Here is a 15,143-nt window from a genome sequence, read left to right on the forward strand (position 1 = left end):
TAAAAGAACATAATCCAGAATATTTTTTTCAATTTTCGGGTATTTTTGTATAACCTCATCCTAACACCACTGCTGTTTAGTTATATTATCTCCCAGTTTGAAAGTAATACTTGTATTTTTTTGAAATGGACCACGCAGTACTTAACTGCAGTCAGAGTAAAAGGACGATATTTGAGGTGGCATCTTCTCACAAGCGATAGGACATTTAACCTCTATTTAGCGCGGAACAGACTCGCTTACACGGTGGTGCTTCGATAAAATCCGGTTTTAAACCTGTAACCTTTCAATCTTGATAAATCATGTCAACGATCGCACGTTAGATTCAGCAAAAATTCTCATAAAATATTCGTATTTCGTAGTAACTGTTCGGCAAGTTATTTGCAGATTTAATTTTATACATGATGGGGATTGAGACCTTTACTGGGATGTATACGAGGAAAATGACACCAACTAGTTTTTTTTATGACACTCATTAAGTTAGGTTGTGCATTCACTATACCAATAAGAAAGGGTATTTATTTCAGAAAAAGATAATAATCAGAGAGTTGAGAATAAGAGGTAGATTGATCAAAGACTTTGAAGCTATATTTAAATTAAGTTTATTGTAATAATTGATTGGGTGCCAATAAAGGGATCGATAGCAAGAATTCAATGTACAATACAAACAAGAAAGATGATTTGATGTAAAGGAAATGAATAGAAATATAATTTAAGGAAATTTTAAACAATTTATTTTTAAATATTTATATCAAAATATTTCACTGCATTTCATGATTAAATACAAAAAAAAAATGAGAAAAGAAAAGAGAAGAAATGAAAGAACAAAATGAGAAATACTAATTTGGAAACCATCACAGTAAATTTGTATTAATCTAAAACAAGAAATGAGTTGAGAGAGAAAAAAAATTAATTCATATCTTTACTAATTGATAATTAGTTTAATTAAAGCTGTCATCTGAAAACTAAACCACTGCATCCTTTGAAAATATTTAAGATCTTTATTCGCAAGTAGGATGTAATTATAATTAAAAATATGTTTTTAAATAAAAAGTCGAATTAAGATAAACAGAACGACATTCAAACTTTAAATATTAATCAGATATATTTTTTTAAATGTTGAGTTGATTTCTATCGACTTGGATATAAAAAAAATCTTAATAATTCCAATTGAGGAAATAGCAATGATCATCAGCCAAAGAAAAAAGTTTCTTCTTTTTTAGAGAAATTTTTAATTGATACCATTTGAGAATGTTTGGTACATATTTATCACATATTAAAACCTCCAGAAATTATTTTTTAATTAAGGCAGATGACTACATTTGGGATGATTTATTATTAATAAACATTCAAAAACATATCTTTTGATTATTTGCATAAAAAATTGGGGAAAAGTTTATGAAACCAGAATATACCAGTTAAATGACAAAAATATTTTGAAAATTAAAAAAAGGGCTTATTTTGTCTAAAAAGAGGTATACAGAAAAATTCTTCTAGTTAATCTTCTAGTTATCAAATGATTTGCTAAAAATTTTGCAGATATCTTAAGAAATATATTATCTGGTTCCTCAACTAAAAATTAAGCTGCAGTTTTATCCACTCTTTGATTATTGAAGTTCGATTGATAAATAATAAGAAATTTTCACTTTTTTTCACAGTGTGAAGCACTAAAACAACTATAAAATATTTTTAAATGAACAGATTATTTATTTTCTAGTTTAAGAACTACATAACATATTGAGAAATTACTATATAAAATTTGAACAAAATCAAAGATGCATTAGATTTTAGTTTAGTAAGTTTTTCGTTTGAAAGTTCTAAAGATGTAAAAATAGCCTTAAAACGGGTGTAAATGCGTGTAAAAAATGGACTTAAAGGCACAATTCTAATGGTTTTACAAATAAACTTATTCTAGCGTTAATAATATTGAATTTAAAAAAAATCATAATTTCGCAAAAATTCGACTTTTTAAAGTATTTACCTACTTTAAGAGACATCTATATATGCAAATATAAGAGAAAATTCAAATAATTTAATGTATGTTGCTTTATCTTTAGAAGTAATCTAAAAGTTCTTTGTACCTTTGAAACCATTGAACTCGAATATTATTAGATAAAATACATTGGAAATATGAACGAAATATTGAGAGCTACCCAAGATAAATAAATCGTTATACTTCTTCTGGGTGCTTATTCACTTTGATTGTTTATTTAGCTCTGTAGTTGATATCAGAAATCTCTTTGCAAGTTTACGTTTATGATTCCAGGGTTAAGAAAAGGCACCAGTTTAAAAGAAAGTTTTGCGTGTGTAGATACATAATTTCATATTTTTGGTTAGAAAATCGTTGCTATAATTTTACTTTGGTTCATTCCTAAGCTCTGTCAAAAAGGAAGAGCTTGGGACTGCAGCAGATATTTATTATTAGAAAAGGAAATAAGTATGATTATTTTGGGAGAATGGTTGTTCCAGGAAAATATTTAAAATCATGTTTAAGCCAACTTCACCATATCCTTGTTTTCTCCTGTGTTCATAAAGAACAATACTGATAAGTAGCTAGAATTTGCTTTATTAAATAAAAGCATTTCGTTTCAACCGATTTGAAACAATCACGAGACTTCTCTATCGGTCTCTCTCTCTCTCTCTCTCTTTATATATATATATATATATATATATATATATAATTTTTTTAAACTTTTATTTTTAATTTTTCTAGTTGGCAGACAAAGTTTTGGAGGTCGACCGATTTTGAGATGAAATAACAGCTATGATGTCATAGTTATACGTCATATGTAATAATAAAGCAATACTGGTAAAAACAGGTCAACCTTTTAAAAACGCATCTGCTTTCAAAGAAGTATACGTAATAATAATGTAATACTGGTAAAAGCAGGTAAATAATATATGCGATTAAATGATGATGATGAAACTTGCTGTTTATGCTTGCTTTTTATTCATTGTCTACGTGATTGCGAGCTTCAAAATCCCCTAACCAAAACAGCATCATGTTCTCACATGATAATAAAAATATTATTTAAAACCACAACTGATACTTTTTAAGCATTTACATCTAAAACATGCACCTTATTTCAGCTTAAAATTACAAGAGGACGAAAATTAAAGTGTTATTTTGAAAATCATTATAATAGGTATATATTAAGTTTAAAAGACAGATTAGTTGGAAGAAAAATTACAATTATTACCAAAATTTAGTAATCAATAATTAGCTTAATTAAACGAAACATTTGAAAGGTTTAGCAAATTCATGCATTGCAATTGAGTTTTCAACGAATATTTAAGACCTGTACATGCAATCAGGAGATTTTAGCTATAATTGAAAATAAATGTTCTGCAATAGGAAGTCGAAATAAAATAAACATTCTGATATTCAAATTCTAAATTTTAAACATATTATTTTTTTAAATCTTGATTTGGATTTTGTTGCTCTTTTAAAAATGGATAAAACTTTTAGTTTAAGAATTAACAATGACCATTAACCTAGGTGAGTTGAATATCGTTAGAGAAAATATTTATTATTACCACTAGATATCATTTGGGATCACTTTTTAAGAGATATATGTTTATTGTTATAAAATAATCCGTTCTGTGTGGGCTTTAAAAATCCAAGAGGCTCAGCGACGGACAAGAGTGCTTTTTTCTACACAGAACACAGGAAACAAACACAGACGTAACATATACAAAACAGCACTTGCAGAAAGAAACAGATAATTACCAAACAAATCGCAATAATATGAAGCATGTAGAAGAAACTAGCTGGAGATCAATATTTTAACGAGACAAAGTTCCCGGCTAACCACTTCAGCTGAACTCATCTATCGACTGCTTATTTCTCTCAGCATTTTATAACTCATTTGATAGGACTGTTGCCATTGAATGTTCTAAAACAAGCACTCAAAATCGAGTCCTAGTGGAACTACTGCCAAAATTCTTGAATATTTTGAGTACTTCATTTCTCTCGCTATTTGGTTACCTTGCTTTAGGGATCATTATTACGACATCATTATCATGAATCCATTATCCTTTTTGCCAGGTTCAGGTTTGTTCAGTCGGGAGAAACGAAAATGGACGTTAAATTTTTCTTAGATTTTTGTTTGGTAATAGTGTGGAAAAGTTGTCTTTTAGATTCAAAAACAATTCTTAAAAATTTGGTTGCTATATTGCATTATCTTGAGGTGCGTGCCGCAAAAAGCTTGAAATTTGTAAAAAAAAATTGAAAAAATTGAAATTTTTGAAGAGGGCCTTTAAAAACTTTTCTTAGATTTTAGTTTGGTAATAGTGGATGAAAGTTCGTCTTTAAATTCAAAGAGAACTTTTAAAAATTCTGACTGAAATACAACTGTATCTCAAGGTTCGGCAAAGAGCTTAAAATTTGTAAAAAAAATTAAAAAATTATAAACTTTGATAAGATATTTTTATGAATTTTTTTGTCCATATAATGTTTAAAAGTTAATTTTAAACACATATATAAGAAGTTGAATTGGAAAAAATTAATAATTACAAAGTATAATAATAAAAAAATATTTTTATGTCATATTTTGTGTTTCTTACTTCTGTATCCTTAATGAGTACAAATGTTACAGCGGCAAAATGTTTGTTTCTAAATCATTGCCACATTAAACTGGTTTTTTTAAATTAAATTTTAGTATATTCACACGTTAGTGAATTTTTGCTCTTATGTATCCTTGATTTACGATTGAACAACAAACATTTTGAGCCGATTCGGCCACCAGTTTAACAGCTCTTCCCACTGTTTGCATGTGACAAGGAAGCCGGGAAAGTCGATAACCGAGTCTCCTATACTATTTGGTTCAGCTTCAGATGCCTTCTGCATAACGCCTTTGAGAAAGTCACTGGAAACATGTTTTATCAAGGGGTGTTCAGTTACGTCATTTTCAAGCCAGATATCATGTAGATGCAATTCTTTGGATCGAAGTTTATCTTTGGAATGTTAAACTTCCTGACTCTGTCTTTACTGTCTATTCTTGCTTTTGTAACACGTCATAAACGAAGTTTTCTTTGAATTTTACATTCATTACTTAGCACGGACAAAAGGATATTTTCTGAAGCAGATTAGTAATCATTTTTTTGAATAATCTGGACTATAACGTTCTTGAGAGCGTCAGAGAGATAGCGTAAATATGAGATAAGGTTAAATAGAAGTTTGGAACGATTAGTACATGAAAATTTTAACTTAGTATTAAACGACACAGGCACATGATGGCGTTATCTCTTCTTGTCTATTTGATGGATCTGGTTTGTTTGCCCCCTTTTGTAAAGAGCCATTGCCATTGCCGCCAGTAATAGTTTCTTTTGCCTGGTAATTTTTTTTTTTTTTTTTGCTAACTAGGTATCAATATTACCTATAACCATTTTCTTGTTTGAGCGTAGATTGCTTAGAAACTTTTATATCATAACTGGCATTTTTTTCTTTTATACGTCAGTGATATCAAATAAACGTCTATCTTCTTCTGTAAATTCTGTGAGGTGGGGATTAAATTTATCTGAACATTTTCTTTTAGACTTTTAGACTTTAATAAATTCCTGTATTTAGCATGATAAGTTTTTATTATTTGAGTAATTCTTTTGCTAGAAGCAATGGAAATAGAAGCTTTTGACCAAATTTGTTCTATTATGGAAACTATAGTGTTACATATTTCGTTTACAGAATCATCCTTCTCTGAAATAATTTTGTAGTTATGTCTGATAAAGCAGCAGCATTAGATTCGTAAGTAGTGAGTTCAACTTCAAGCAAATCACTAAATTTCCCAAAAATAGAACACTCCGATATTTGCCTTTTCTTCACTAATTTAAACTGAGCCATTTTTACTCACAGCAAAGCACACTAGCGCACAAATTAACAAATCAGTTACGTTAATCAATTACACAATGGACAGAGTGGAAACACATCTCAACTGAACTCGGCAAAGCTAGATTTGAAACCGGCTCTATCCTTGTCACCGGAAGCAGACAAATCTCTGCCCTGCCTCAATAACAACCGCTCCGGCAACGACTCAGTGCTATTCCAGTGCAATATTAAAACTGTTTTTATAATTTTATTCATATGACAACGTCTTTTTAAAGCTTTTTATCTCATGATCGAAACACGCAAAAATCCTTAAAAAGTTGCAAAAAGTGTTTTATGAAACGTTAACGTCCTTGCGGCACCTCAAGATTTAGTCTAATATTTTCGTATAATTTTTATTTACTTTATATATTTCAAAATGCAACTTTTTCGGGCTATTACAAATTAAAAATCAAAAATTGATTATTTTGTAAAAAAACTTTAAAATGTAGCAAAAATTTCAATTTTATGAAACTGCACCTCAAGACCTACTCCAATAATTTTCATATTTATTTTTTATTTTATCTACACCAAAAGGCAACTTTTCCACGCTATTACAAATTAAAAATCAAAAAACTGATTTTTTTCATTCCAGCCTACTGTTTGTTTTGTTCCAGCCTACTGTCAACAAGATGACAAATTCATAACAATAAATATACTTAATGAAAAGATAAAGAGAGGGCACTTCCATTTTACATGATAAAGTTTCAGGCTTACGTACTCTCTATAAATTGTTGGATGCGAAAATCGTTAAGAGGAAAATAACAAATGGGAAAAATATTTCTATAAATAGCTGCTATAAAGTGGAAGTTATACTTTCTAATAATTAAGTAAGGCAAAAATCTTCACTTAAATAATATGGAGTTGACCATTTCAAGATACACGAATGCTAGTCATATAAATCAAATTTAAATCATTATCATTCTATAATGTTTCAGATGATCGATTCAATTTTTTTTTTTATTTTGAAATTGAATAGAAACTTCACATAGGACAAATGAATTCTTATTTACATAAATATAAAATTCACCAAATTCTCAAATTGACAAGAATTTAAATTTATTTTACTTTTTATGTTATCGTAAACATGAATTGACAAATAAATAAGCATTTTACTTACATAAGGATTTAATTTAAAATTAACAGCAGGTCTACAAGTTTGATATTAAAACATATATTTAAATTCACCCCACGGCCAAGTTTTTTCTTTAAATTAATATATGCACGAACAGACAGTCAAACTAAGTGATTTTTTTAAAATGAACTACACATCAATAATTATATTAATAATATTATTATTAATTAATTCATGAATTTATAATAATTCATTATTAATGATTTATTATTTCAATATTATTATTATTTCATTGTTAAATTCATTTGTTATTAAAGTCATCCCACTTTCTATCACTAATACCTTAGAACTTTGTCCAAAATTAATTACATATCAGAAATTCTTCTAATAATTTTAGATTCCAAATTTCAGTTATTTAACCCTTTAAAGGGCCATTTTTTTCTAGTCATATTATGTTAAAATATTTTTAGGCTTGAAATTAGAATAAGAAAAGGGATTCATTTAGCTTAATAGATAAATTTAATTGGATTAATTAATTAATTTGGTTAATTAATAATAAAGTAACAAATCAAGACACATCATTTTGTCTGAGATAAAGAACTGAAGCATCTAAGTTTCTGTCTTTCTAAAAAAATTTGTCAGAACTTATGCCAACCTACATAATTTCATACAAAGATTGATAAATTTGGTGGGAAGCATATTTCCCATGGCTCTAGAAAGGGTTAAGTATTTTTTTCTAGTTTTCGCCTTCAATCCTATGCTGGCAGATACACAAGTAGACTGACAGAAGACTGAATTTTTCAGTATTTAATAGGAATTTTAATATTATATTATATTTTATCTGTCTAATTAGATAACTTTTGGAATTAGTATGCATATAGATTAGCATAATTCCAAAAATGTTTTTTTTTGGACTTAAAAAAGCATGACACATGGTAACTTACCAACGTATAATGTTTAAGATTTTCGACAATTACATTATTTTTTCTCTACATGCATTTGCATCAACAAAATAAAAATTATTAAGTTAAGTAATTTCACATAGAATTATTTCAGAAAATTTTCTATTATTTTAAGAATAAAGAAGCATTTCCCTCAATGACAGTGAATTTTCGGTATTTATATTATATTGCACTTTCTTTAAGTCATTGTATTTAGCATAATACTTTGTTACCTAATTGTCCCACACTTTTACAAATCTGAGTAATTATATAATTGTTCATGCACAGTTCAATTCTTGAGGGTTTTCAGTCATTAAGAAACTTAGTCTCATTGATTACAATAAATACTCAAATCTTTATTCTTTCGTTAATAAACTTTGGCACTAATTGGATTAATCATGAATTAGTTTCCGATAGTCTGTATTTAAAAAGCATATTACGGCTAATTTGTTTACTTTAAATGCTAAATGCCCTATTTTGCTATAAGAAATATAATAACTAATGGAAAATATTAGTCAATTCGTTGTCCTTTTATAATGATTCTAATTCATTTACTAGAATTATAATTGCAGCAGTGCGAAAACAATTGTTTAAAGTATCATTAAAGATGAATCCTTAGCTCTTTCTAAGTTTTATTTAAAGGACAATGATAATTAATAAATCACCGTTCAGGTAGGAAATTTGAACTTATAATTATTTCCCATTTCCGATGATTATTTCGTCTTCATGATAAAATGATTACTTCCTTTCATTAAAAGACATAAAAATAATAAAACAAAGAATTTATAAGCTTAAAGGAAAATATTAATATTGTTACGGAACTTAAATTCCATTAAATCCGTAAATTCACCGGGTTAGCTTGTATTAGATGTATGGTGTGAAAACAATCAGTAGGCCTCAATAACGGACGGCGAGTTTCATTAAACACGCAGACAACAAATACAAAGACGACAAATATACAGCCGAGACGAAAACAGGAAACACATAGCAGCACACTGCAACAAACAGTAGCTCACAAGTAGTAATCGGTAGTAATAACGACCACAGCACACAAAGCGGCCAGACAGAATTCAGCAGTAGGAGGAAATATACGTACTTCACTTTACAATCTCTTCAAACGTCTGCAAATCTCCACTGTCTCCTCGCGTTAGCTGTATCTAACTGCCGACACACTACTATACGTCTGGCTATTTCCTCTGCAAGACTCGATGCTGCTTCCACAATAAACACCATGACTCGGTGCGCAGCTCAGTTCAGAAATCGCTTAGGTTCCACACAACGCTTGTTCTTCGCTGGACTATACCGCCATTACTTCGTTATCCTCTCGACGACTCGATACTTGACTACGACTGACTTCAGCCTTAGATTGCTGGCCTTTTATAGTTCCCGGGAGGCGGGTCGAGAAGGTTTTGAACCAATCAGACGTATTTCGATTCTTATTGGTTGAATTGCTAAAATTCTCAAAGTTCCTAGTAATATCTATTTTATCGCCAAAGTCGCCAAATTCGTCGCCGTCGCCAAATGGTCGTCAAGCTTTGAGATCACTGACGCGGCACCTGATCAGTATGCAGCAGAGTTGATCGTAAAATGGTCTTTTCGGTGATTAAATTAACAATGCTGGGAAGCAGCATTACAGGTTTATAACAATATAAATCAACGAAGAAATATATTTAAAAAAAGACAATAATTTTGTTAAGGAAATTACGTTTAAAAAGATATAATTATGATTCCAGAATTAATTGAAAGTTGGTTTCAATTTTAATTTTTTCGAGCACCTGTGTATTTATGATGGATCCAAATAAAAAGTAGACAAGACAAAAAAATTATTATTTTTATAACAAATTTAACAGACATCATCATTATTGTTCAAAAATTTGTCACATCGTTACTGTACATATTAAAGCCCTTAGTACAGAATGATTGAGATTATTAATGATTGAAAAAAACCTGTGTGACATTCTTCAGTTCGCCGACCTATTAAAAACAGTTCCCTTGCATACCTATGTTAAGTCGTCCAAAGATGTGATATTCGTATGGTGACAAATCCGGATTGCAAGCTGAATTCTTCACTCTGAATTTTTTTTTGTAGGATCTGAGTATCTAGGAAGATTGATTATACCTATCCTTCCTTCAGATTTATTGCAGTACAGACTTAATCACTCGAATATCTCTATCTTTACTAATAATATAGACCTGCCTTTGCAGACACTTTACAAGCCAGATTGTTTCATTTAGCGTTATCGAACTTGTCACATATGTATTTTAGATGGTAGAAATGTGCATCTCAAAATAAGTATATTTTGAAATTTTAATTAGAAGTTTAAAAAATTAAAATTAAATATTTTTTCTCGATAACTTCTAAATATACTTTTGCATTAAAATAATTATTACTCCTTTTTAAATTTCAAAATTTTATTTTTCTCATGATACAAATTATGTTGGCTGAAATGTATAGCTGAATTTCTAAGATATTTTAAACCTATTTTACAACAATACACTGCACTACTGAAATGAAATATAAATTGTTTTTATTTGCTATTGCTATAAAGATGTAAACATTAAATCTTAACTTACCATGTTGAGTAGGTTTCAGTACAAGCTATACTTTTACAAAATTTTACTACTAGGTTTAACTTCAGTAGTGGTTAATGGGGTTTCAAGCACTTATAAAAATGTTTTTAAAATTATGCCCATTTTTATATGCTGCTGCTTTTTCCATATTAATAATTGGGTGCATTAAAGATGAGAGAATTTATGGAAATTTGGCACAATGAACAAAATGGTGTAATTCTTTTAAAATTGTTATATAAGTTCATAAGTCTATCAAAATATTAAGTTTAAAAATAATTTGCTGATTTAGCGATCAAGATTTTGATACACAAAATATTTAATTGAAATTTTTAGCTAAGCTTATTATCGGCTACCAACTGATCGCCAAAGATGACTAGTTTCTAAAAATTTTGTCAACAGCTACAAAGATTTTAGTGCTGATCACGGTATTCATTTGACTTGAGTAGCAATTTTCACAACGAAGAAAATTCTTGCACTCTTTGTTCATAGTTAGTCTTTCTTACCAGAGCTGACTGTAAACAGGCATTAGCCATCTTTAAATGTCAGCTATGTTCATTTCTTTCCACTAAAAATCTTATTATTTTTCATTATTTCCTCCTGGACGCATTCATTATTCCCTCCATTTTTTGCCACGCACAGTTTAGTTTTAGTTATATCAACGCCCCGTTGTAAAGCAACACTAGGGCTATTTTGGGACGGACCTCGTAATTTTGAACAAAGGTCAGATGACGACGGCGACACCTGAGCCTCCACCCCCTCTCCACACTACACCAACGAGAGGACGTTTGGCATGAGGGATTTAACGTGCAGCAGACCCCCTTACACGACGGTTCATCGACGGAACCGGGTCTCGAACCTGAAACTCTACGGCTCACAAGCTGAGACCTTACCACCAGGCCACGACGGACCCTATTGCCACGCATTAAATGCACTTTAAATGCTCTCATACAAATAACAGATTCAGCTATGCGCGAAATGTGAAACATTTCTCAGATGTTTTTCTTCAGTCCTGAATGAGGGTTTTATTGCCACTGCTTTACTTATTACATTGTCACACATTATTGCTTTTTACTTTTTGGTATATAAAGTATACAGAAAGTATTGTAATCGTGAAAATATTCAAACTCCAGATTTTGACGAATCTTTTTAGACTTCCTTGAGTTGGAAAAATGAATTGTTGGAAAATGTTCGTCTGTATGGCTGTGACAAAAATAACTCAGAAAAGCATTGAACTAAACGGATGAAATTTGGAATACGGTCTTTAAATCATATTAGCTGATTTATGTCACATTTTGAGTAAAATCTATTCAGAGGAAGTTCATCTGTCCTACTGTTCGAATATAAGTTTACCTGATAGCTACAAAGCGAAGAGAAATAGAACTTAAAATTCTGAGCACATATTTAATATCTATAGTGCAGACACTGATAAAACTTTGAGTTAAATCCAACAATGGGTTGATGATCTGGCAGTCTGTATTTTCTGAAAAATGTGCTCGTGATAATTCGAAAACCCGATGTCTTAAATATAGCAAATAAGGTGGGGGAGTTTTTAACTACAAATTAAGTTTTGTGTGGATTTTTTTCTCTCAATCGGTTGAGAAAAATGTACTTAAAACACAAATTCGATTTTTGGATACTATTATCACAGGTCATTATTTGATCACCAAATAACTCTCCAAGGATGGCACGATAGATTCAGTAAAAATGCTAAATTCACGCCAAAAGTTAACATTTCGTAACTATAGTACGCCAATGCCATGCAAGGCTCTTTCTGGCATGATAAGTTTATTATAGATTATACTAGAAAGGTTTGAGGAGGTTATTCTTGCTGGTTGTTTGAGCAAACTATATATTATGTAGAAATGTGAAGTGAAATTATAAAACCATTTTGAATTTCAAAACTCCTCTTTATCTTTTAACTGATAAATTCTTTCTTTCATTGATTATTTGGGAATTTTATCTTTAGGGCCGTCCCTCAATATAGTATTTTGAAATCAGTAGCCAAAAGAACAAAAATGATGGTCGAATAAATAATTTATAACACACTTGACTTCATTATAGCTATAATTCATTATTTCAGAATGTGTACAAAGCAATATGAGCAATGACGTGTCAACTCTAAGTAGAGATTCCCAAGGAAAGAAATTTTTCGGGAAATGAAAACAAAAGAACAATCTAGTAATAATGAGATATTCGTTTTAAAATATAATAAACTTTACTTACAGTGTATCACTTGTTACAAGAACAGGTGTTTCACGGAATCAGGGATAAATAATCACTATCAGCTTCACAATGACGTAACAGATTCAAATAGAGATTCCTAAAAAATAAAAGAATTCGAGAATTGAAACAACAAAGAACAAACTAGCAGTAATGAGAGACGTATTAAAATGTAATGCACTTTACTTACAGTGTATCACTTGTTACAAGAACAGGTGTTTCACGGATTTAAGGGTAAATAATCACAATTAGCCGCAAAATGACGTAACTGATCCAAATAGAAATTCCTAAAGAAAAAAAATAAGAATTCGGAAAATGAAAACCACAAAGACCAATCTGGTAACAGTGAGAGACACGTTTTTAAATATAATAAATTTTATTTATAGAATATCACTTATTACATAAACTGGTGTTTCACGGATAAGGGATAAATAAATAATCACTACCAGCTGCACAATGACGTAACGGGTTCAAAAAGAGATTCCTAAAAAAAGAATTTAGGTGAAAGACACAACAAAAGACATTTTAAAAATAATGAAAAGTACGTTTACGCTGTATTTTATTTTCTTTTAGGTTTACGTACACACTTAAAACTTAGAAAATAGTTCAAAATATCGAATGATTTTTATTACTTCAAAATGTTCTCTGATCCTTTAGCTTTCAAACGATACCAAAATGTTGCCAATATTCGGAATACTTCTCGAGTTATAATTGTTTTTCTTGAGGTACTTTCACTAAATCTCTGGTTTCGGTTATTTTTAAAACTCATTTTATGAAGAATGATATTTTCCCACTATGTTGCTTCATTCAAACAATCATAACTCAACAAGAAATTAACCAAATAGAATTATTTATATATCAAAATAATCTGTATGAAACAGTGCATGTTTTGTTCCTTAATCAAAATTATATTTATAGAAATAAATTTTGAATAGCAATTTAAACTTAAAATTACAGAAAAAATCTCGCTTTTTCGTTGATGAAAAAATCGTTCATTGTTGATGAAAAAAATTGTTAAAAAAAACTATATATTTTTATAACTTGATTGAGGCAGACAACAAGAAGACTAACATTAGGCATCATTTCCAACTATAATTGTGTGTCTGTACAAATTAGAATTTAAGATATCGTGTTTCAAAAAGTAGGCTAATTAGCTCATTAAATATTAATTAATTAATTAATAATTAGTGTTATAAGATTTTTTCTCACTGAAATGAGTTTAAACATATATTAATGACCTATTGATTTTTAATGATTTATTAATGAATATTAATGATTTTTAAAGTTAAAATTAAAAAAAGATCTTCTAGTGTGTACGTACACCTTAAATAAATCTTTGTTCTACAGAAAACTATCATCATGACTAATATTTATTTAGGAAAACTCAATAAATATGTCATGTTTTGTCAGCTGCTAATGATACCATTGCAGCTGATAAAATAAAATCATTCTACTGCTTTCCACACCTGGATCTGGTGTTTCATGGTGTTGTAAAATAACTCTCAAATTGTAACTTCAAGTTATGCATTCCGGTTTAAAATTAGTTTCATTATGTTTAAAAAACATTTTGAAACAAAGAATTTGAATGGTATCAGATATTTAGGAAATTCGTTAAAACGTTTTTGAAGCTAAGCATTTAATATCGCTTTATTGAATTTCGGTTTCTCTTCATTTCTGTATTTATAGTAAAAATAAGCACGAATTACACATATTTCACAATTCATTTATAGTTTCATAGTTTAGAGAGAAATACTCGCTGAATAACCAATTTCTAAAATAAACGACATATTCCAGATGGCCATCAGGCTCACCTGACTTGAGGCTTTTAGAATAGTTGTGGAATTTTAAATCACAATTTACATTAGAATTTCCAAATATTCGTTAGAGCAGCAAAAGAACAAAATTTGTGATGTTATTAATTATTCATTTTCAGAAGGAGAACATCAATATTTCTTCATTATTCGAAAAAGTTGCCATTAAAGATTATTATGTAATGATTTATTAGGAACGGAATAAAATAAAATTAACTTGAGGCTTTTAGAATAGTTATATAATTTTAAATCACAATTTACATTAGAATTTCCAAATATTCGTTAGAGCAGCAAAAGAACAAAATTTGTGATATTATTCCTTATTCATTTTCAATAAGAAAATATCTAGTATTTCTTCATTATTCGAAAAAGTTACCATTAAAGATTATTATGTGATGATTTATTTGGTATGGAATAAAATAAAATTAACTTAAACAAGCTGGCAAGAAAAGTTTCAGTTATATACATTTATTGTTGTTAGATAAAAATATTTTTAAAACCATTAAGCAAGTTATTTTTAAAAACAATCAGTTTCACTTATAAATTAAAAAAATGCAAAATGATAAGCTGAACTTTAATGATTGAACTATTTTATATATGATTTCTCTGTAATACTTTTTTATTTTGGTAGAAGCATTCTTTCATCGATCGTTCTCATCTAATTGCAA

The 15,143-nt window shown here is 29.3% G+C and overlaps 1 protein-coding gene across 2 annotated transcripts in view; it reads right to left on the minus strand.

Annotated features, from left to right (window-relative positions):
* LOC129988435 (glycine receptor subunit alpha-2-like) overlaps nucleotides 1–15,143 on the minus strand; it is a 233,575-nt gene that overhangs the window by 104,598 nt on the left and 113,834 nt on the right. For both annotated transcript variants that reach the window (XM_056096662.1, XM_056096661.1), the window contains exons 2-3: nucleotides 12,855–12,951; nucleotides 12,668–12,764 (exon numbers count right to left, since the gene is read on the minus strand). The gene's annotated coding sequence lies outside the window, so the exon portion shown is untranslated. The remainder of the gene's footprint in view (nucleotides 1–12,667; nucleotides 12,765–12,854; nucleotides 12,952–15,143) is intronic.

Source organism: Argiope bruennichi, chromosome 10, assembly GCF_947563725.1.
Source record: "Argiope bruennichi chromosome 10, qqArgBrue1.1, whole genome shotgun sequence".
Lineage (NCBI taxonomy): Eukaryota > Metazoa > Arthropoda > Arachnida > Araneae > Araneidae > Argiope > Argiope bruennichi.